The sequence below is a fragment of the Callospermophilus lateralis genome, chromosome 2 (assembly GCF_048772815.1).
Source record: "Callospermophilus lateralis isolate mCalLat2 chromosome 2, mCalLat2.hap1, whole genome shotgun sequence".
NCBI classification, from domain to species: domain Eukaryota; kingdom Metazoa; phylum Chordata; class Mammalia; order Rodentia; family Sciuridae; genus Callospermophilus; species Callospermophilus lateralis.
The window spans coordinates 19,919,446-19,943,741 of NC_135306.1; the positions used below are offsets into that span (position 1 = coordinate 19,919,446).

The 24,296-nt window shown below is 43.3% G+C and overlaps 1 long non-coding RNA gene across 1 annotated transcript; it reads left to right on the plus strand.

The window, feature by feature from the left end:
• The first annotated feature begins 13,144 nt into the window (after positions 1 to 13,144).
• Positions 13,145 to 13,703, plus strand: LOC143390748 (uncharacterized). The gene is made up of 2 exons (XR_013090248.2): positions 13,145 to 13,296; positions 13,628 to 13,703. It is a non-coding gene; the product is annotated as an uncharacterized LOC143390748 (long non-coding RNA).
• Positions 13,704 to 24,296: the final 10,593 nt, after the last annotated feature.

Sequence of the window (24,296 nt, forward strand, 5' to 3'; positions counted from 1 at the left end):
GTTGGGAGCTGGTTGATCTCAAGAAAGAAATGGGAAAAAAAATTACATGGAAAATAGAGAATAAATTAGACGGTACTGGGGAAGAGCAGACAGAGTTGCCCATTGGTATCTGCAGGGCACTGGCTGCAGAACACCCTGCAGACACCAAATCTGCATATACTCTATAGAAGATGCTCAAGTCTTGTATGTAAAATGGCATAGTATTTACATAGAGCCTGTGCACATCTCCCCATATATTTTAAATCCTCTCTCGATGACTTATAATACATAATACCAGGTAAGTGCTGTATAAAGGGCTCTGGTACTTATTACTTAGGGAATAATGACAGGGGGGATTGTCTGTACATGTTCAGTACAGACACAGTATTTTTTCAAATATTTTTATCTATTTTTGGTTATGTCCCCAGATGCAGAACCTATAGATTCAGGGAGCCAACTGTATAACCAAGAGTATGGAGATTAAAAGACCCAGGAAAATATAACTCAAAGAAAAGGTTATCCCAGAAAAAAAAAAAAAAAGATAGATATAAAAAATAGGCAAAAAGGACCAACATACGTATAATCAGAGTTCTCAAATTAAGAAAAGAAGAAAAGCAATAGAGAATAACTCTTAGCTAAAATTGTTATTCAAGAATTTCTGTGAAATTAAAGACATGAATTCACATATTGAAAAGGCTCCCCAGAAGGCTTAACTCTGACTTATTCTGAAGTGAAAGTATTAGATATTCAAGTAACAGAAAATACCCTCTGAGCCTTCAAACTTACATAAAGGCCCACAGAATAAACAAGAAGCAACCTAGAAAGACAGCCATGAATACAGCAGCATTTTTAAGAAACCAAAGTTTTTTAAAAAATCATAAAGGGGATTTTTTTCAGGCTTAAATTTTTTTTATTAGTCCATTATAGTTACACATAGTATTTGGGTTCATTTTGACATAATTGTACAAGCAATTCAGTCCCCAGTACTTCTTTTACTCCCCTCCTCTCTACTCCTATACCCTTTTCTCTACTCCTCTGGTCTTTCTTCTATTTATTTATAGTTTTTTTTAATTACACAAAAGTGATGATCACTATGGTGTATTCATATATGTACAGAGGATGGTTTGATCAGTTTTTTTCAATTCATCATTCCTCAAAAGTAGAAGTGAGCTGGCAAAAGAGTCATCCAATTTGAAAATAGATTGATAAAAGTTTTCTAGTCTAAAAAGGAACAAGCAAAAGCCAATTTGGGAGAGTAATAAAACCACATGACCATCTGAAGAGACAAAAAAATTAATATAATACAACACCTTTCATGATAAAAGAATTAGAATAAGAATAGAGGGGAACTTTCACAAGTAAAAGTGCTTCTAATAAAGGAATGTATTCAAACCTGGAGGTAGCATCTTAGTTAATGGAAAATGATCAGTTCTTTACCATCAATATCAGGAAGATGATAATATCCACTCTTGCTACTCTCATTCAGCATTGTACCTAAAGATTAAGTCAGGGAATTTATGCAGAAAGACAAAAGGAAAAGGGTGAGGGAGTTTACAGTTTAAAACTCTGGCTCTCATAAATTTTATATCCAGTCATTTGTCCTTCAATATCAAGAATACCAAAGAAATAGCTCTCAATATGAAAAACTTACAGAATATTTATTCCTGAGTCCTTCCTGAGGAATCTTCCAGAGGAAGAACTTCATCCAGGCAGACTACTACAGAAACACTGGCAGAAGGACTGGTTTTAGTCATTTAAATGCATGTCCCAAGAAAGCTGAAATCAGAATAAAACAGAGAGAAGGGAGCAAGAAAGGGGAAAATGGAATAAGCTCATTATTGCTTCATAGCTAATAGAGTCAAAAAATATCATGTAAAGTTATCAAACAAAAGAGTTGAAAACTTACAAGCAAGGAAATGGGCATTAAAGACATTAAGTAAAGCTGTTCTTATGAACATAATTATGAAAACAATAAACATCCAGAGCTTCAGAAATACCAAAAACAACTAAATAAATAAACATCACACACAACGCTAAAAAAAAGGTTTAATGACCAATAATAGAACTAAGTATAAATTCATATCAATAAATGTAAATAGTCTTGATTTACCTACAGGGAAAGAGCTATTCTCCATCCCTGTTCTTTTAAAGAGTCATATTTGAAACTGATTCAGGAAGGCTATAAATAAAAAAAAAAAATGGAGCCAGAGTATGTCAGGCAAAAAGGAAATTGGCATCTTGATAGGTAACAAGATAAAATTCAGGTCCAAAACATTCAGACAAGACAGAACCCTTGAGCCACAGGTTACAGTTCATCATGAAGATATAATAGTAATGAACATCTATGCACCAAGTAACACAGAACAATATTCAAAAAAAATTATTGGAGGTACAGAGAGAAGTGTAAAGATATCACTAATCAAGGGACATAGTCTTTAAATACTAAACTCCTCACTCCGAATAGGATAAGTGGACCAAAGACAAAGACAGATAAAGCTCCTAAATTATATAATCGATGAGCTAAATCTTGTGCAAAAAAAAAAATTGTACCTGATAATAGAGAAACACCTTTTCCTTGATAGTACTTAAAGAAACATTCACAGAAATTAGCAATATACTAGGTCACACTGAAAACCTTAATAAGTTCCAGAAAAAAAATATAGACAGACCAACAGACAAATAATTACCATATCATGAAAAATAAGTTCAAAGAGGAAATACACAAAATAAGAGAGAACTCTCTATTGAAACAGAAGGAATTTATAAGCTCTTTTCACACAATTGTGTGCACATAATTTTAAAGTCTGAATAATATAAATAATTTTCCAGGAAAAAATATCATTTACCAGAATTGGCATAAATAAAGACAGCTCATATAGATTAATTTCCACAATAAATGAGAAAGTTATAGAATAGCTACTGTACCTCAAAAGCACTAGTCCAAGATGACTTCAAAGGGGAATTCTCTTCCTGCAAAAATCAAATAATTTCAGTGCCTTTCAAACTGTTCCAAATAATAGAAAAAGCAAGTAAAATTCTGAAGGTTTTTTTGGGGGGTAGGAGAGGGAGGCAGATAAAGTGAAAATAAAATTGATACCTAAAATTGATGAATACTGTGCAAAAAATAAAGCTATATTTCAATCTCACTTAAAAATAACTATACATGGGGCTGGGGATGTGGCTCAAGCGGTAGCGCGCTCGCCTGGAATGCGTGTGGCCCGGGTTCGATCCCCAGCACCACATACAAAACAAAGATGTTGTGCCCGCCGATAACTAAAAAATAAATATTAAAATTCTCTCTCTCTCTACCTCTCTCTACCTCTCTCTACCTCTCTCTCCTCTCTCTACCTCTCTCTATCTTTAAAAAAAAAATAACTATACAAAAGTCTCAATAAAATTTCACCAAGAAACCCCCAAAGCACATTTAAAATAGCACACAGCACACAAGGATCATTATAACAATTCAAGGATAGTTCAATATTACAAAATTAATGTAATTTTAAATATTAATAATCCTAAGAAAAATAAATGGTCATTTTCATAGATGTTCTTCTTAGGTAATATAATTCAGGTTGGCCCCCAATAAATAAATAATAAATTTAGTATAAAGGCAGTAAAAATACCGACACTTCTTTTTTCCTGGAACTAGACAAGTTGATTCTAAAGTTCATATGGAAACAAGAACAGTCAAGAAAGTGCCAAAAACGCAGAGCGATCCTCGGGGAATTCATTCCCTCAGTTGTTGAAATGGATGAGAAAGCCTCTAAAATGAAAATGATGCAATATTGACACACAATTTGACAGGTACAGCAATGGAACAGTATAAAAAATAGGTCCACTGCACATGCAAACTTGATGTTACTAAAGGAGGAATTTCAAATCCTTGGAGAAACATGGACTTTAAGAAAAATCATACAAGACAATTACGTAGACTCTTGGGGAAAATTAAATTAGATCTTTTTGTCATACTCAGATGAATTCATGAATGGGTGTAACATTGGATAGAATTTTTTTAATTGTTTATTTGTAGAAAGACACGGTATCTTTATTTATTTATTTTTATGTGGTGCTGAGGATCAGACCCTCACACATGTGAGGCAAGTGCTCTACTGCTGAGTGACAGCCAAGCCCTAGAATGATTTTTATCTTTATTTTTATTTTTAAAAATGAGTGCTTAATGGAGAATGAAAGAGAGGAAGAAGGAAAACTAAGATGCCCACATTGGAAGTAACCACTATTCCAATCCTTTTCTCTGAAACTTGGTAACAAAAGGGAAAGAATTAAGCCTTTACTTGACAACTTCAGGAAAATCTATTGTCTATGCTAAAGAGTTGATGGAAAACACAAAGGATTGAGGAAAATGTTAAATTATACCATCAGAAACTCCAAAATGTGAAACATTCTACAAAACGGTAAGTTAGTATTTCCAAAAGTTAATAAAATCCTATGTGAGAAATATTCTATAATAAAAGAAATGGAAGAGACAATGTATGAAACTTGCTTGGATCTTGGTTGGGGGAAATTATAAAAAATGTTTTGGGTATAATTGGGGATTTTTCATGAGGACTAAATATTAAATAATTATATTAGTCAGATTTCCATGACTGTAACAAAATATCTGACATAATCAAGATACCAAGAGAAAATTCAGTTTTGCTCACAGTTTTAAGAGGTTTCAGTTCTTTGTTGATTGATTTCATTGCTTTGGGCTGTGGCAGAACATCATGGCAGGAGCAAAGTTGTTTACCAAATGGCTGGGAGGTGACAAAGAGAGGAGAAGAACAGAAACTCAGAATCCCCTTTCAAGGGCATGCACCCAGTGGTCTAAAACTCCCCATCTGACCCCATCTCTTAAAATCTCCCAATAACACCAAGCTGGGGAATGAACCCTTTAATACATGGGCCTTTGAGGGACAATTTAGATATAAACTATAGCAATGATAATATAGAATTATTGCTAATGTTACATTAGCGGTATAGCAATGTGAATTATTTAGATTTAGATAATGAATGGAGAGATGAATAAAGACAGGTAGACAGACACAGCACATAGGGATCAAGTGTTAACAACTCCTGCATCTAGGTGGTGGAGAACCAGCTATCTCAAACACACCCGAGTAGCAGGACACACAAATATTGCCCCCAACACTCAGATTTTGGTAAGTATGGAAGTCTACAATACGCCAGGTCCATCTCTAGTGCTTCTACTCATGCAATGGTGTTTAATACTCATTACTAACCTGTTAAGTGGGCATCACCCTCTACTTGGTGGAAAAGTCAATACTGATTTTTCACTCGTGCCACAGGGTATAATCCAGAGATCTGTTTGACCTCCAGTCAGAACTTGATCACGCTGCAGCCGTCCTTCAGAGGAACCAGGCAGATTGGGAATCAGAAACGGAAACGTATTTCAGAGAGAATCAGATAAAAACATGGTGAACAGACAATAATGGCTCTGGCTCTTGTCCAGCTCCCCCAGTAGAGGACATGGAGTGAACAGCGGGAGGAAGGCTGGGGAGTGGACCATGTTCTGGGTCAGCAATGTTCCTGGCTTCTGGGCGTGTTGGAAGAACCAGGAGAGGATCTAGCCAGGATGATGGCACCGATCGTGGGCAGTCTCAGGTGCCATGCTGAGACAGACGGTGGGCCACGTCTGGTCGGCAGTCAGGAGCCATGGAAAGTCTGCACACAGGGGCAGCTACTTCCTTCCTCCCCAACAGGAGACCATTTAAAAATAAACACAAACAAACCAAACCTACAGAAGGAATTGGAGCAAAGTTTTGATGTGTTATTTATGAACGGAGCATTGGTCAAGTGGAAAATAAAACCTGAACAAGATTAAAAATTGATGTGCGAAGAGCCACTCGGTGGCTTGTGAAAGCCCTTCGTAGAGAAGGAAGAAATGAAAAGCTGTTTCATAAAAGATTGAAGCTCCGGGGTACTCGGGGCTTGGGCACAGGCAGAAAGCTCTCTTGGCACCATGACTGTTAATAAATAGGAGCTCTCCTAGGGTGGGGAGGCGTCGTGGGAGTAGGCATTCTCTTGCTGGTTGGAGCACTGGCCATCGTCCAAGGGCTTGAGGAGCCACCGAGCCTGGAGAAGACACTTCCATGCTCTCATCACACTGCTGGGCTGGACGCCAAAGCTGGCGGAGCAGAGAACCAGAATCGCTCAGACTTGGGGGAGCTCGATGGCACCTCATCCTCTGCACCCTAGTCCTCTCCATGGAGAGATGCACCTATGTTTTCTCTTCCTAAAACCAAACTGAGCATTTATTAGTCATTTATTTCCAACCAAAAAACTAACCATGTTCACTAGTAAGTTTGGAAAAAGGACAAAGAAAATAAAAAGTACTCATTGTATTTTACTAAGAGAGACACTTACACATTTTACAGAATGTCATCAAACTGAATATGCTGTTTTATATTGGACTTTTCTTCACCTAAAAAGTTTTATAAAAGTTTACAGATGTAAGTTAACATCTACAATATCACTTAAAACTCACAATTTATAATCCCCTTTTGTTGGACATTCAATTTGTTCCTAATTTTAGTTTAGTTTCAAATAATGCTATAATAAACACTCCAATAATTAATCACTTCTGTGCACTCTGGTTATTTCAGAGGAAGATGGCTTTTGGAAGATAGAAATTCGTGTGCTTTTCTTTCTGTGAGTCTTTTTGTCCCTATGGCTCCCCACCCATTAAATCAATGAACTTCATCCTTTCAAAGAGAACCATCTAGAGTCCAGATCAAAAACTAGAATTGGGAGGCAATAGCAAAAGAGCACCCTTGAAAAGACAGGCTTTGTTGAAAAGTTCTTTAGATGCTTAATACTTCCTTACTTCAAGAATGGAACTTGGTGGTCTCCAAGCTGGAGTTCTCGCATGAATTCAGGTTATAGGGAAGATGGTGGAGAGCAAGAAGGTGAGTTCCCAATGGAGGGAACAGGGAGGACAGGAAAGGAGAGGGGAGAGAAGGCAATGTGCCAAGGAGGGATTCAGAGTGGAAGTCCCAGAACAGCACTCTGACAGGAAGGAACAGCTGGCAGAAGGGAACAAGGGACCGTAGGTGACAGGCCACCACATGCTCCTTCCTGACCTATGGGAAATGCCTTAACAGGGCACCCCTGCACCATTAGGGGCAGCCGCGTGGTATCATTAAGTAGAGAGGAAGAGCCCAGTGTCTTCTGTAGTGTCCTGTAGGGGAGCCAGAGGCTCCCAGTGCCTGTCAGGGAACGCAGGCGAGGGCCCTGGGGTCGGAGCTCACCGGGCCTGCCCACAGCGAGACGAGAGGGACCCTATGGCAGGAGGCTACAGGACGAATCTGGAGTTCAGATAGTATTCGAGCAAAACCCAGGGGAAGCAGCACCAGCAACAGTCATTAAAGTGGAAACATGGTTCGCAGAAAACATGGTGGAACTTCCTGTCAGCGACCGTGAAGCTTTTCCAGGGCACCGTCTACCGTGGTGTCTACTCTCTCCCATTCTCCAGCACAAGTCAGTGTCCTTGGCTGCTAAGGTGCCCCGGTAGATATGAGTACAGATCTGAACTCAGAGCTGGAATTGTGTCTACCATGTGCCAGTGAGGATTTGGGGACTTTCCTGGCCATGGATTGCCAGGGTGGAAATCGGGAAGAGCTACACCCTCCTCTTCAATAGTGAGGAGAAACTCACTGTCCCCTTCTCCAGGGAAAGTCACACCAGCTTTGCTTCCAACAAAATGCCTTTTCTTGTCTTTGTAGATGGACACAATGCCTTTATTCTGTTTAGTTGTTTTTTTTTTTTTTTAATGTGGTGCTGGGGATCGAACCCAGCGCCTCACACATGCTAGGCAAGCGCTCTACCACTGAGCCACAGTCCCAGCCCAAAATGCTTTTTCTCGATGGGAATGGCTTTCAGTCTTTGACCTGTTCGCCTATTCGTGTGTTCTAGTCCCACTGTTTTATCTCATGTCAACTCCACTAAGTTGGGTTGGGAAGTTTGGACACAGTGTTGAGGGATTCTGAGGCTCCATCTGGCTCTATAGGGAAGTGTCTGTGATCCTAGTGATATTCACCATCGGCTTGGAGTGGGTTTGGAAGCAAATGGATCCGTTACCTGCAATCCCTGCTCTAAAGTCACCTAACATAAAGGTAATCCAGCTTCCACACACTTGGGTCCTGCATTTCTTGAAGACTATCTGCGTGCCTGCAGCTGTGACCATGTCACCCACATCCTGTACCTCTACGCTGGAGTGGAACTTTGGAAAAGGCATCCTTTGTGTCTCAGTCAATTCGGTGGAACTCAGACTGGCCTGAGACGTCTCTGACTCCTGACACTGTCCCCCAGTACTGGTGTTCTCAGCAGGGGCCCATTCTCATGGAGATAAAAGGGACTTAAACGTCTCTCCAGGTTCTAACAGGATAGAAAAGCAAAGCCAGCCCAGCCACCAGAGGGTCCTCTCTGCCATGAGCCTGCACTTAGTCACCCCTGGTCATGCGTCTCACACCCTGGGGTTCCTCCCTCTGTGTCCCGCCAGGAATCCACAAGCCAGTGATACATTCCACACTCACCAGAGTGATTGTGCATCTGTCCTGCACCAGGCGAACGAGCGCGTCTACAGAGGTCCTCGCCCTGTGGAGCTCACATTCCACAGGGGGAAGCGTGGGGGAGGCAGACAAGAAGTCCAATCAATCATAGAGTGAATGCCAGGGACGTGGAGGAATAAAACGGAGATGGCGGTGCTGGAGAGTTTGTGTGTTCAACTTGGCGGTCAGACCAGGTGTTACTGAGAAAGTGACATTTGAGTGGTGAGGCTATCTGGAGTGTAGGCGTTGGATGGGACGATCCAGGCACAGGGAACAGCGGGCAGATGCCTGCTGTGTCCAAGGAACAGCAAGAAGCTCAGTGATTGAAGCAAAGCAGGCAGCAGGGAGGGGGCAGATGGCACAGGGTGCCCACCTCACCTGGGTCCTTCTCTGGGTGAGATGGACAGCCGCTGCCAGGAGCCAAGTGGTGCTAAGTCACGCTGGTTGCCAGATAGGGACTGGACTCTACCAAGGGGCAAGGATGGAAAGGGGGAACGACATCAGGCAAAGGGAGCCCAGAGACAGGCGTAACCTGTCCCAGGGCAGCCAGAAAGTAGGGGTCAGAGCAGGAAAAGCCCAGCTTTCCTGACTACTGCTGCCCGGGGCTTCTCTGGCTGCTGCTCCTCACACCGGGGCCCCAACCATGGGATCAACGGTTCCGCGCGGTCAGCGGAACTTGAAGCCAGTCCCGAGCCCTGAGTGAGGCGTTCACAGAGATGGCGAGAGCAGCTCTGTGATTACAGCCTTAATTTTGCTCTGATTCAACACAGCTCTCCCCTCCGGCATGATTAGTCAGGTACCATTACCATTTTGTAATGAGATTAATGAGAGAATTCATTCAGAAGTCATTATCTTACCTAATAATGACCTTACTGATTACTGTATCTCCTTCAACTAGGTTACTGATTTTGATGAAAATATAATAAATATAGCTTTGCAGCACCTGGAAAATTTGTTCTCTGCCTGGAATAGTTCTGAGGTGAAGACTTATTTTTAAGAATTTCTTGAAAGTGATTAAATATTTTGGTTCTCCTGAGGCGGTATTTTCTGTGTTTTCACAGATGACATTTTTGAAATGTATGAAATATTTGATGATAAAATATTTAATAAGCCTGGCGTTCATATTTTTCAGACATCTGTTTCTACTTTGAGGCTGTCTGAATGTGATTTTACATGAAATTTCTATTTGCATGTTGTGTTGGTTTAAGCAAAGGGCTTGTGCTGTGCATGACATATGTGTCTCATAAAATAATGAACGCCTGAGCCTGGAAGTCCAGAGGAGGGTGCCCGAGAAGCATTGTGGTCTGCATATTAAAATGCATCTAAGCAAATCATTAAATAAAAACAGAGCCATTTCCACGGGGAATAATGCAACTCAACTCTTACTAATTGAGAGCTTACTAGATGCAAGGGCACTGGGAAGAACAAGGGGTTCTCTCCTCCAGATGGAGTTTCAGAAAGGCTCCTACTCGGTGCCTGGGGCTCTCAGACTTGCCCTGTCATGTCCTCTGTGAGATACAGTGGCACAAGGGCTCAGGTTTCCGAACTCAGATCCAGGCTCTGAGCCCCTGCTTCATCCTTTGGTGCTCACCTTGGGCAAGTCACCTGACCTCTAGACTTCAGTTTCTACATTTGTACAATCGCTAAGTCCTTGGTTGGCCTGAAGACTGAAGAATGAAATGAGAAGACAAATTGTAAGAGATTAAAGGGCTTGTTGAGGATCAAAAGCCTGGGAAGTAGTAAAGTTGCAAGTCCCAGCCCCTTGGACTCCAAGCTTCCAGAACTTTCCATCATGACAACCTCATCTCTTAGCCCTGAAGTTCAGCTAGGCTGAGCAAACAGAGCCAGCCTCCACTTGGGGACCTGGCGTAAGCTCGCATGCAATTTTCATAAATCTAAATAGTTATTCTATAGTTATTCTTCACTCCGTGTTCATCTTAATCCACGTGTCACCTGCAAAGATGGATGAGTCATTTGCAGGCTTGATTGATGTGGGTTTTGCCTTATGACGTTCCTCGAGATTAATGGAAGCCACGCGGTCCCAGATCCATGAATCACCCCAGCTGGAAGCGCTCCACTAGAAGGCAAGAGAGAACAAAAGATCAGCGGGAAGCTGGGGAAACAGGCACACTCCCGGCTGTGAACCCACGAAATGAAGCCCTGTGGTTGGGAGCCTGGGGAGGTGCCAGGAGCCCCAGAGTTGGAGTCACAACTGCTTTCCCATGTGCCACCATTCTTGCTGGAGGCTCTTAAGTCATTTTTCCTCCGTGGGCCTTGGCTTCCTCATCTTTGAAATGGGAATAACAGTTCTTCTCCTCCACAGCATTGAAGAGGGAAGCATCACTGGGCATTATCAAGTACCTACTGCGCCTCAGGCCTCCTCTAAGTGCCCCCCTGTGTTATCTCACCTCATCTTCCCCAGGACCTCACGAAGCAGCAGCGTTGGCACATTTTGCAAATGAGGAAACTGAGACACAGAGAGGTTAAGTAACGAACCCAATGCTACCCTGCTGGGGAGTTGAAGACACACTGTGGCCTGGCCCCCAGCCTCTCCCTGCGGGTCTCATGGGTGTTTAAGCACTTTGCAACATTGACGCCTGTCATTGCCATTAGTATTTCAGTTATTGTATCCTAGGTCAGGTCTTAATGAAGAAAAGGAATCACAATGAAAAGAGATTATTTTGTATGACAGTGAAAGACAACCCAGGGGACAGATGTGGCAGAAACAAACATGAACACAATGACTCATGATCACTCAACTAGGGAAAGAGGAATAGATGAGATGGAGCAAAGCCAGGTCGGGGGGCTGGGGGTCCCTACAAGAGGAATTTATGAAAAAAAAAACCAGAGGCAAAACTCTAAGTAGATGGACCAGCCTCCCTCCCTGAGTGGGGAGGAGAGAAGCGACACACTTGTATGCAAAAACTAATGGGAAAACTCCTGGCTGGGACAAATAGGTCACGTCTAGTGATTTGAAACATGGTGTGTCAATCACCTCTTGGGGGTTGGTAAGAACGGAGGATCTCAGGATCACCACCACAACCTAGAGTTAGAATGTGCATTTCTGCAAGATGCCTGGGCGATTCCTTTGCAAGATGGAGATCATTCTGCAAAGGCAGAAGTTAGGACCCAGGAAGCAGACTATTTGAGAGATGCCTAGTTGACATTTTACCAAAGGCAAAGGATGCGGTCACAGAAATCAAGTCACAGACAAGCATGGAGACAGGTCATAGACAGACAGACAGACACACACACACACAAACACACACACGCACACACGGTGAGACTAGGGTAGGCCCTGGTGCTAGATAAAGGCACATTTTTTAGGGTGACCCAAAGGCTTTGAATGTGTGGGATTAGCCCTGTAGAAATCAGACTGGGGTCTCATTAGAGCCCGGACACTACTGCCCTGTGGGACTTGAGAAAAGCCAGGTGTGGTCAGCTGACCCACTGCCCAGGGCACAGACTCACCAGGAGAGCTGAAACAAGACTGGAATACATTGGTGAAATGGAACATGGCTCCACTTCCATCAAAGTCGACAGCGCCCTCCAGTGGAAACCGGGAGTAAAACATCCCTGTCAAAGGCAGCCTCCTTCAGTAGGCAGGTGGGTCTTGGTGGCTTGAGATTCTGCGAAGCTGAGCTCCAGGGAGTAGGGCTGTTTACTGGGAAAGGGGATTTCTTCCATCAGCTCAGAAGAAAACTCTTTAAAATACCCACCAGAAAGTTTCACAGTTTAATGAATTGCAAAACAAAAGCAAAGAGGGTGTAAGGATCACAGAAAAGTGGGAAAGGCATAACAGGTATTTTCATAATGTTGACACCACTTCTGCCTGAGAAGAGTGATTAACGAGTGTATTTCTTTTTCTATACAATTTCTATTAACAGTTTCTGTAACCCCTGAACACATGTTGGAGAAATATTTTAGGACCGTCATTTGAAGGGTTACCAACTAAACCAGCAGTCTGGATTGCCCTGAGTCCTTGATCCCGCTATTCCATAAATCGAGTATCTTTGCCACCCTGTCCTGCCCTCCCTGTGGGTAGAACACGGGTGGATTTCAAGAAGATACAACCAAGTGTCTCAAACTATGAACCCAACAAAGGAATGTCCAAAGGCAGAGGTGTTGAAAAGGTCCCTGGTTCCTGCTCCCGGAGGGCATTGTCCTGGTCAAGAAAATAGGCTGAGAGCGAGACAAGGACAAGCAGAGACAACCTGGACCAGAACCTGGGGCTTTACGCTGGACTCCCTGCCATGAGCCTTTTGATAAGCAGACATTTGACTAGACACCACTGCAAACTGCAGCTGTTGTAGTGTGGATCCTTCCCTTAGGAGTTCTTCAGCTTCTAGAGGGAGGGACTTAAGACAAGGGTTTGGAGCTACACAGATTTGGCTTTGAAATTCTCTGCCACCTCATATTGGGGATATCTCTGTGATCCTGGCAAGTCACAATACCTCCCATGAGGCTGGTTTCCTAGCCTAGCAAATGAGCAAAAACAGGTCCTCTCTGGGGATCGTTGGGTGGAACTTTTGTTCCTCTTGCCTGGAGTTTCCCCGAGGCGGGAATACCAAAAGAGTAACACTCCTGCCTCTTGCCTCACTCCTTCCTTTCCACCCTGCAGAGCCCATTTACTTGATTTGGAACCGCAGCCCCTGGACCACAGTTCTCGGAGGGTGGGGCTAAGTTATTAAAGGTCATTGACTTCGGGAATGTCTCCTCTTCCTCCCTGGGCTCCACCCAGGAATCCCAGGTATGTGGGTGTCATGGTTTGGATGTGGGGTATCCCCCAAACCTCAGTGTGAGACAATGCAAGGAGTTCAGAGGGGAAATGACTGGGTTGGGAGAGTCTTAACCCAATTAGTGATTTAATCTCTTGATACGGATTAACTGAGCCTTAACTGAAGTGGTGGGTGTGGCTGGAGGAGGTGGGAATTGGGACGTGGCTTTGGGATATGTATTTGTATCTGGCGAGTGAAGTGTCTCTCTCTCTCTCTCTCTCTCTCTCTCTCTCTCTCTCTCTCTCCTTTCTGATCGCTGTGTGAACTGCTTCCTTCCACCATGATGTTCTGCCTCACCTCAAGACCCGAGGATGGAGCCTGCCTTCTATGCACTAAGATCTCGGAAACCATGATCTCTAAATAAACCTTTCCTCCTCTACAGTTGTGCTGGTCAATCATTTAGTCCCCCACAGCGTAAAAAGCTGACTAAAACAGCAGGTGACTCAGGAGCTCACACCTCCTCCTGGTAGACTGGCCAAGGTCTGGATTGGGGAAGTAGAATCCACAGAGTGTTCTCGGGCAGACCTTTGACCACAACTAGGAAGCTGTATTCTCCTATCACTTTATCACTAAAGAGCTCACAATGATCTCCACTCACTACTCTCCTGGATTTTATTTCCCAATTGCCCCTCATTTCAGATGGGGAGAGGGAGGTGATTTTTACTGAACCCCTAAAGCCCTAACCAGGGCATGATGGGAAGAAAGGACCTGTAGTCACCCCTCAGCATCTGCAGACATGGGAAAATCCCTGACGCTCCACTCCCTTGGATAAACAGGCTGGTATTTGCATATAACCTACACACATCCTCCTGTATACTTTAAGTCGTCTCTAGATCACTTATTATCCCTAATACAATGTAAATGTTATGTAAATAGTTGTTCACTGTATTGTTTAGGGAATAATGATGAGGAAAAGGGTATACATGCTCAGCACAGCCTCAATTTTCTTTTTAAAGTATTTTTAGTCTTCGATGGGTTGGATTCTCAGATGTGAAGCCTGCAGATAGAGCCCCACTTGGATGTGTAGAAAGCTCCTGTTTCATAATAGGCGTCGATAAAGGAGTATTACAGCATTTTAGGCCAGATAGAGACTATGCCTGAGAAAGGCTGGATTTGTCAATAGAAGCTTCTAGAAGGAAATCAAATGTGAAGTGGGCCCGTAGAGAGGAGAGGAATGTTAAGGAGTTTCAAACAGGAAGAGAGACTGCCGCAGTCTGGCTGGGCACAAAATCACGAGCCACTCACAGCTTTGTAGATTCAAACAGCAATTCTTTATTCCCGAACTCACACTGGCACTCTACAAGCACGTTCTGGGCAAAATCCACCGGCATTCTACACGCACGTTCTGGGGAAATCCACACTCTCCACCGGGCTCTGAATCCCAAATACTCTCTGAATCCCGCGGCACCTGAGGCAGCAGGATACGCCCTATTCCCAGCAGGAATCACCTTAAACCTGGAACCGCCTTAAACCCAGAATGCCCTAAACCCCATTCCGCCCTAAACCCTGATCCACCCTAAATCCAGATCTGCCCTGGTCCTTGAGCAAGGTCACCTTTCAAGCAAAGTCACTGCAAATGACCTGGGTCCACAATGGAGAGTACTTCCTCTAAGCAACATGGGGTAGGCTGACAAGGAAATTGCCATGTGTCGTACCTACTTGGCAATGGCTCTCAGCAAGAGACGTGAGTGCAGGAGGAGATGGGAGCCTTCTCCAGCTCACTGTGTCTTGGCTGCTAATCCTTCACTCAGTGTCCCTTGCCACATGCCATCTTTGATGTCACCTTCTCCTGGCTGCAGTGGGTCAGTCTTCATCCCCATCCATCCTTGGCTGGTCTCTGAGGTCCCAGCTGTCACCCAGCCATTCCCCAGGGTTGGTTCTCCTGTTTTCTCATAACCATGGAGGCTTCCCAGAAAAACACCACCCTCCCCAGCCTTACCTCTGGGTGTGGCCACGGGAGTCCATCCCTCCATCCCGGCTAACGGGCTTCAGGCTCCAGTGACAGTCCCTTGGGTCAAGCCCTTGAGGAGGGGACGCCTTCCCACTCACCTGTCCTCTCCACATTGGAGGCCACATTCCTGCCCTTCCTCCTGGACACCTTCCTTCTTCCCAGTAGCAGACAGCCACTGCGGACCACGAGGGACAGAGGCTACATCCCCAGGTTGCGGAACCCCACGACAAGGATCCGCATGACAGATGACTTCGTAAAGCAGGGCCACCACAGTATGTAGGACCTTGGTAAGAAAAAAGAAATCACCCACTGTTTTGTGTAATCTACTGCGATTTGGTGTCTGTTCTACGCTGCTAAAATCATCCTCCCTCGTGACTTGTCCATGTTCCATGAGGGAGAGCTTCCTGGAGGAGGGACGGTGCTATGTGGTGTCCCTCAAAAGCTCACATGTGGGACAATGCAGGAAGACAGGGAGGAGAAGTGATTGGGTTAGAACCTTACCCATCCAGTGAATTGATCCATGATGGGATTAACTGGGTGGTGACCGGAGGCAGGTGGGGTGTGGCTGGAGGAGGTGGGCATTGCAGGTGCAGCTATGGGGTATGTATTTTGTATCTGGAGAGTGGAGTCTCTCTCTCTCTCTCTCTCTCTCTCTCTCTCTCTCTCTCTCTCCTTCCTGAGCATCACATGAGCCACCTCCCTCTGCCACACTCTTCCACCATGATATTCAGCCTTACCTCAAGCCCCGAGGAATGGAGCCAGCCTTCTACGGACTATGACCTCTGAAACTGTGAGCCCTCTAATAAACTTTTCTTCCCTAAAATTGTTCTGGTCAGGTCTTTTAGTCATAGCAGTAAAAAATCTGACTGAAGCAGAGGGCCCGGCACGCACCTCCAGGCAGAGGTCACCCACGGCATAGACAGGCATAGGCACTGGGTGAGTCCCTGGCCCCGCAAGCACTCGGTGAGTCTGGGGCCAATCTGAGGTGCAAGAAGAGCAGGGAGACGGAAGTGGAGAGAGGCTGGCAGGGTCCAGGGCATGCAGGGCCTTCTAGGAAGGTTGCAGATTTGAACTTGGTCTCGAAGGAAACAGAAAGCTATGAAACCGAGCCAGGTGAATGGCTGGCTTCTATAAAGTCAATGCTGCCATTACACAGAGGGTCAGAAGAGCCAGATTAGAGGGCACACAGGAGAGCTTGTCTCTAACCCCCAAGCCACTGCCACTCATCTACCCTTGGAAGCACATCCCCCCTCTCTCCTCCAGATCTCACCCGTTAATACAAAGATTAGAGAGAAGCTTCTATTTTATTTGTTGGCTAGGACAGGGTAGGTCTATCACCCCTCTAGATCTCAACCCTAAAACGAAAGACTTTCTGCATCTTTCAGGGCTACGTCCTTAGCTGATTGATTCATGTAATTTCCAATGCTGGAACTGAGTTGATCCTTTTTAAATAATGCCACTAATTGTTTCCTTATCACTGGGCACATGACATCCTAGCATCACGGTGAGGTCTGTGCTTAAACATTCAGGGGATATCAGAGGCAACTGGAGCCTCTGGTCTGTCCAAACGGAAGGGCACCAAGCCCACATAGACCACATCGTCTGCCCTCAAGTTATTTGAATTCCCTTCCTCCTCTTTTTAGAGGGCAGGGATGTAGACCTCTGTGATCCTCTCAGTCCTAGAACAACAAGTTGACTTTGTAAAAATTCAGTAAAACTTGGTTGAAGTGGATCAGGCTAATCGATTCCTTAAATCTCTAGTTACTAAAGTTTTACTCTGTTGGGCACTGTGGTGGTTCATGCAGGCTCATGTGTAGGTATATAAATATTATAATTGGGTGAAATCATGGTTTTTCCAGGAATTATTTCTATCCTTCTCATAGTCACTTCTTTACCCTCATAAAACATGCTTGACAAAAGAAAAGGAAAAATTCCTTGTTATGGTGATTGGTGACTTATTTCTGGAAAGCCAAATCAAGATAAATGCTGGTTGATTTATAAGATTTGGAGAGCAGAAGCAGTTTTGTCAGAGAACCATACTCAGGAGTCCTGCCCCCAGCGTAGCAGCACGCCATTGAGATGGACTGTGGTTCTTAATCATTCTAGGCTACGTTCCTCATCTATCCCGGCAGAATCAACAGATACCGTCTCAGGTTGAGAATAGCTTAAAACTGTAAAGGATGACAGGCCTTACCTAGTAAATAGTCGCGATGACATTGTTCACTCATGCTTGCCAACCCCCCACTTCCCTATTCTTCTTGCTCCAACTATACAGCAACAATAAATAAAATGTAAAGAGGGGAAATTAAAAAGGCACAGGCATGCTTAAAAACAAGAAAAAAATTTCCATGGCCCATAAATGAAAAATGGGAAGAAAGGGCTGTCTCAGTGAGCCTCCAGGGCTCAGCCCTGGGAAGGAAACAGAGAGGTTGGGATTGTACCTTAGGCTATCACAGGGAGCAACAGCCTCCAACAGGAGATGGGGCACCGAAGCCAGGTGCATTGCTCCACACCAGGGTTTTGAGTGGTATCCTCTGTTCCTGAAAGGAAGCTAAAAAAGTCTGCTGACAATGTTCAGTTATATGAACCTGCAAACTTAGGGGACATGGAAGGACGGGACTTTATAACTAGAACACCAGTCAAGATGCTGACTCAGTGAAAATAGCTTTAATGTCCCCAACGTCACCACTGGGATAGAGCCCCAGACTGCTAATGTAAAACCTGGCTCTGAGCCAAAGGTCCCTGGGGGCTGCTGAAGAGGGAACAGCACAGGCAGAAAGAACCTTTCCACTCACAGTCAACCTCAAACCAAAATTCAGAAAGCATGAGAAAAGGCCACACCAGTGAAAATGGCAGAGTTGGAACTCCCAAAAAGTCACATGAAAGTGGGCAAAACTGTCCAGAATCAACATTTTCAGAAGCCTGTGGGTTAGTGGGGGGAAAAAAAGCAGCAGTCTGAGGAGCATGTATTTAAGAAAAGTAGCTAACCCTTAGGAAGGACATTTTAATCTGCCCGATACCCATCTCATGCATTCTAGCTCCACAGTAACCTTGAAAATCAGCATCCTGAAGTCATAGAGAAACCAGCCAGCCTCTGAGCCATCAGAGGGGCATAACAGGGTGGAGGCACTTTCAAAACCTCACCCCCAAAGAATTGTCATCAGTTGATCCCTCCAATGCCTGCCTTCCTGGGAAAATCTACTTAAAGACTATCTTTGCTTGACCTGACTCAAAACTCATACAATGCAAAAATCCTTTTCCCTGGGAATGTTTGTTGAAAACAATTAGAGGCAATTGATTAAATTCATGGCTTCCTGCAGTGGTGGACAACTAGAGGCTAACCCAAAGTTTAAAAGGAAAAATTAAGCCAGGTGCACTGGTGCACACCTGTAATCCCAGTGGCTTGGGAGGCTGAGGAAGGAGGATTATGAGTTCAAAGCCAGCCTCAGCAACAAGCAAGGTACAAAAAAAAAAGAAAGAAAGAAAAGAAAAGAAAAGAAAAAGGAAAAAATTGAGCCATGAGATGTTCACAAGGGCTTTAAAAACTCCCAAAATGTTCTTGGGAATGTAGAAAACCACTTGCATGTGTAGAGCTTTACACATACCTAGGAATGTTCACATGCTCAGGAAACACCTGAAAAGATCTGAAGCTCCCACCTCAAGATTCTGAACAAATAATAAGTGAAGGCAAAGACAAAGCTGCCAACTGCCTGTCTGAATTTAGAAAGCATGCCCCAACATACACACATACAACACACACACACAACACACATGCGCGCACACACAACACACCCACCCACAACACACACCCACACACACAACACACACAACACACACACACACAACACACACACACAACACACACATACACTAGAGTTCCCTGGCAAATATAGGGAGACACTGATTCTGGGAGTTTAAGGAAATCTCTGTCCAGTCATTTGCTTACCACCAAAGTAACTGAGCAGAGATTTCAATGTCCAAATACAGCAATGATTACATTTCTGAATTCATTCAGAAGTCTCTAAAAATCACAAAAGAAATTAATGAAAACAGCAAAGGATAACAAACACAAACCCTAGAGAAATATGACTTCTAAGTTGACAAATTATATTATTTTAAATTTCCAGTTTTCAACAAAATGTCATGAAGCATACAAAGAAATGAAAAAGTGGGATTCATACATAGGAAAAAAGCAATTAATGATGTACCTGGGGAAGAGCAGATACTAGTATTACTAGTATTACTACTAAACATATGAGTCCTAAAACTGAAAGCACATAATTTTGGGCAGATAAAATAAATTCACACCTAGACATATTATAAAGAAGTTGCAATAAATCAAGGATATGGAGAAAAATCTTAAAAGCTACCAGAAAACAAACAAATTATGCTGAGAGCCATCTTTCATTAAGCAAACTAAAGGCTAAAAGAAAATTGGAGAATAGACTTGAAACTGTTAAGGAAAATAACTACCGAACTAGACTTCTATATTCAGCAAACTATCATTCCAAAGGCAGTGTAAAATAAAGATTTTTTTCCCTTAGATATACCATTTACTACTCATCAACTCTGCATCAAGAAGAAGTTTGAAATCAAAAAGAGGAGTAGAATGTAAATACAATGATACGGTCTGAATGTTTGTGCACCCCTCCCCCGTGTGTGTGTGTGTATGTGTGTGTGTGTGTGTGTGTCTTAATTTCCAATGTATAAGAGTTAGGAAGTGGAGCCTTTGGAGGTGATTAGATCATAAATCCAGAGTCTTCATGATGGGGTCAATGTCTTTATAAAAGAAATCACAAGAACTGGCATCCCCTTTCACCACCTGAGGACACAGATAGAACATTCTAGCTATAAACAGAAAATGGGCCTCACCAGACACCGAGTTTACGGGTGCCTTGATCTTGGACTTGCCAACCTTCAGAACTGTGAGGAATCAATCTCTGCTTTTTGATAAGCTCCCTCGTCTATGGCATTTTGTCATAGCAGCACAGATGGACCACAGGGATGAACACAGAGACTGACAGGAAGATGTTGGCAAATTTAATTAACCACTGACCGCATATGTATTTACACCACTAATCATTTTTAACAAACGAGAAACTAAACACTGCAACTGCAAGAACAAGGATCATTGGTTATTAAACGCAAAAAAAAAAAAGTGTGTCAATATCCTTGACTTGCTTAGAAATATCAAATAACTTTTAGATTGTAGTAGAGAAATCGTTTACCATTTACATTAAAATGTAAAGGTGACCACCAAAGGAACACAAATAAAATCTAAGTTTCCTAACTAGCAGGGGCAAAAGGGGTACAACATGTAGAAAATGCCATTAATTCAGCAAAACCAATGAAGAAACAAAGAAAAGGGGGTAAATTGGAAAAAAGTCCCCAAGTCAGAGATCAAATTAGTATAAATACAACTGATATTAGCAGTAGAAACAATCAGACTTCATTAAATGAAAATTGCCGCAGTCTGACTGGGCACAATTCACCAGCCACTTGTCAAGCAGGAATGAACTTTAGTTTTAGAAGCACGAGGCACCACAGGAGCTCTCCAGGAATTCCCTCAGAGCCCAACGGCCACTGGCTTCAGTGAGCCTCTCAACCGGCTCTCTTCCCGCTCCTGAGGCCCATCAGCTGGGTCGCATGGGCAGAGCCAAAAGAATCCCCCAATGAGCAGTCCATGGTCTGAAAGGGCCAGGAAACAGCCCAATGAGCGTCACCGCAGAGGAGCCAATCAGCTGGAAGTTTGCTGGGGCTGGGTGAGCCAATCAGCTGGAAGTTTGCTGGGGCTGGGGTGAGCCAATCAGCTGGAAGTTTGCTGGGGTGGGGGTGAGCCAATCAGCTGGAAGTTTGCTGGGGCCAGGTGAGCCAATCAGCTGGAAGTTTGCTGGGCCACTTAGGCTGTGGCTCTCAACAGAAAATAATAGTCCAACAGCTTTTAGTACTTAAAGGTATTTTTCCCCCTCACAACTCAAATAGAGAAATCTTTAGCCCCGAATATCATTTTTTTGAGAATGTCTGAAGTTCCTTCTGTTTCTTTTTCTGCTAACCAAATCTGATCATTTCAATCTAAGCCAGCAAGGACAGCCCAGAGCGGTGGTTATACAACATTGCCCCTCTCTCTCTGGGGCCCCATTTCCTCCCCCTCTCTTGGTGTGCTCACCTGCAGATGCTGGGTCAGCTGGGACATATGTTGCCTGCATATGTCTGCCTACAGCAGTCTGGCACATTCCCCTTACTCCTCCTTGGGTATCCATCAACCAGGAAGCGCCCCTCCTTCAGGACCCTACCTTTCCCTCTCCATCCCCTCAGCATCCGGCTGCAGCCCCCAGATTCCCAGACCCTCAACCTTGTTCCCTTTCTGAGGCACAGCACAGCCTTGTTGGAGCACTTCCCAAAAGTTCATCACCTGTGCCCAGGGCCCACCCCACAGCTACTCCTTAAGCTCCGCGGCTGGGATGCCAGCTCATCGTAAGGTTGCAGGGACTAGGAACAAGGTTGACCTCTTTGCTTTTGCAAAAGAAATGGCTCAGATTAAACACGGACCTTGTCAAGAGTCCTCATCGTGAGTATTTTCAATTGAATCCTGTGGCTGAAAAAAATGTCAAAAGGTGTTTCTACAAACAGATCCAAGGGAGAGAGGGGAGGTGAATTTAAAAAAAAAAAAAAAAAGATTGTTGAATAAAAATATTGTTTTGAATAGGGCTGGGGTTGTGGCTCTGGCGGTAGCGTGCTCCCCTGACATGCGCAGGGGCGCTGGGTTGGATCCTCAACACCACATAAAAATAAAATAAAGATATTGTGTCCACCTAAAACTAAAAAATAAATATTTTAAAAAATATTGTTGAATAAAAAAATCCAAATTTCACTATCCTCAGGCATTTTGGTTGGTTGGTGGGTTGGTTCGTATTTGCAATTTACTATCAATTTCCATAGGTCATAGATCAATTTGCCTACAGCCAGTTCCCTACAATGAGTTTCCCTAAAATCTGATCCTGTGTTGAATCCATATGGGTATCTTGGGTTTTTTTTTTCTCACCATCTTTTTGGCAATTTATACAGGTCAGACTGTCAGCCTTTCATAAGAGATATTTTTATCTTCTAGAGCTTCATCCATATCTTGTTTGACTCATAACTTTGATTATGGATTCTAATGAAGGATCAAAATAGAGGGACGATCTCCAATTAGTTATCCTTAGTGACTCGGGCACTATTGAAAAGTGTGTTCGAAGTACTAAATTTTGAAGGAAGGATTTTTAATAAATAGCCTAACAAGTCTTTAAATTATTCAAAAATAGATTGAAAAGAAACAATTATACACATGAGCATAAAATGCAATCCCATGATTAAGTATAAATCTTTCAATAACTTGGAAGTGAAAATTTTAAAAATATCCTTAGACAATCCGATAAAAAAGTGAATGTTAGCATGTCAAAAGGCAGCAAAGCAAAAACCGATACAGTAATGGAATCAACACAGAAACACCTAAAGGTGAGGGGGGGGGGATTTTTGGAGTATCAGTTATCAGATGAATTGATAATTAGGCAAAGCAATTCTCAGGGATTTGGTCCACTGGATCATTCAACATAGTGGCCATCAGGTCCTGTTTTCTCCTTAACTTAAACTTTTTTTCCTTTGTCATGAATTCCTTATATTTCAGTAACATTTGTTTTTCCTGACCATAAAAGTAATGCCCATCCATTATAGAAAATCTGGAAAATACATAAAAGCGTAAAGAAGAAAACAAAAATCAGCCCTGACCCCATCATTTGGAAAGAGGCATTGTTTGGTTTTAATGAGCTCCTCTTGCTCTCATCGAGGGGGCGGGATATATGCACAACAGTTCCTATTTTAAATGTCAATTTGTTTTTTCCCGTGATAAATTGTGCCGCAGTTTGATCAGCTACATCTAATTTATGGGGTACCAAGCTTTTGTGGCATTTGTAGATATACCACATCGAACAGCATTACGTATATAACTTCTGAGTTGGTTGAATTCTTTTTCTTTCAAGAAAATCCCACCCCGACTATGGAATTGTGGGATCAGGTTGTTCAAAAGAGAAAATGGAGGCCCGGAGAGGAGCAGGGACTTACCTGAAGTCATCCAGCCATTGAGTAGCCTCAGACCCAGGTCCCCCAGTTCCTGGCCACCCCTGTGGTCCTGCACCATGCAGCCCATTAAGATGGAGGAACTCTCCAAATATGGGGAATCTGTTGTTGTTGGAGTTCACTCAGGCTGTTATTCTTCCCCCATTAAGTTAAAGAGACTGTAAACGTTTTCTAATAACCAAAACCTGCAAAATGGATTGTTAGAAGATTCTAAAGTCTCACCCTCGGGCAAACGTTTATCAGGCTAAAATAAATCTCTGCAAAGCCTTTATAGGATCCTCAAAACCCAATTCCACAACAAAATGCTTGTTTTTATTATAAATTGAGGTTTTATTGTCAGCATGAATGCAAACCATGCTGCTGACCTGGTAAACACAAAGCCTGTGAGCAGTCATAAATATTCACACACCTTTGGCAGAAGTAATCGTGACCTAGAGCTACAGTTCTAGCCAAATTTTGACAAGCACTCCCAGTGAAATGGAAGATTCAAAATGTGCCACAATCCCCATGCCCTTCAGCAAAGGACAGAGACAGGCCAAGGTCATGGTGGTCCTACTGCTGAAGGCTGAGGTGGCTATACTGTGGGAAACATGAATGGCTAAGGCAGTGGAATCTCAGTCTGTGTAGGACTTAAGAGCAGGTGCAAGGCAGGATGGGAAGAGTAAAATAACCAGACATCACAAGCTGGTCTTCCATATCTACTTTTTGTTTTGTTGGGATAGATTTTACATAACATGAAACTCTAATTCTAAAGTGTTCAGTTGTATTAGTCCATTTTCCATTGCTATGACAAATTACCAGAGGCTGGGTGATTTGTAAAATAAAGAGATTTATTTAGTTCACAGTTCCGGAAGTCTGAGAGCATGGTGCTGGCTTCTGCTTTGTTCTGGTGAAAGAGGAAAAGCCAGG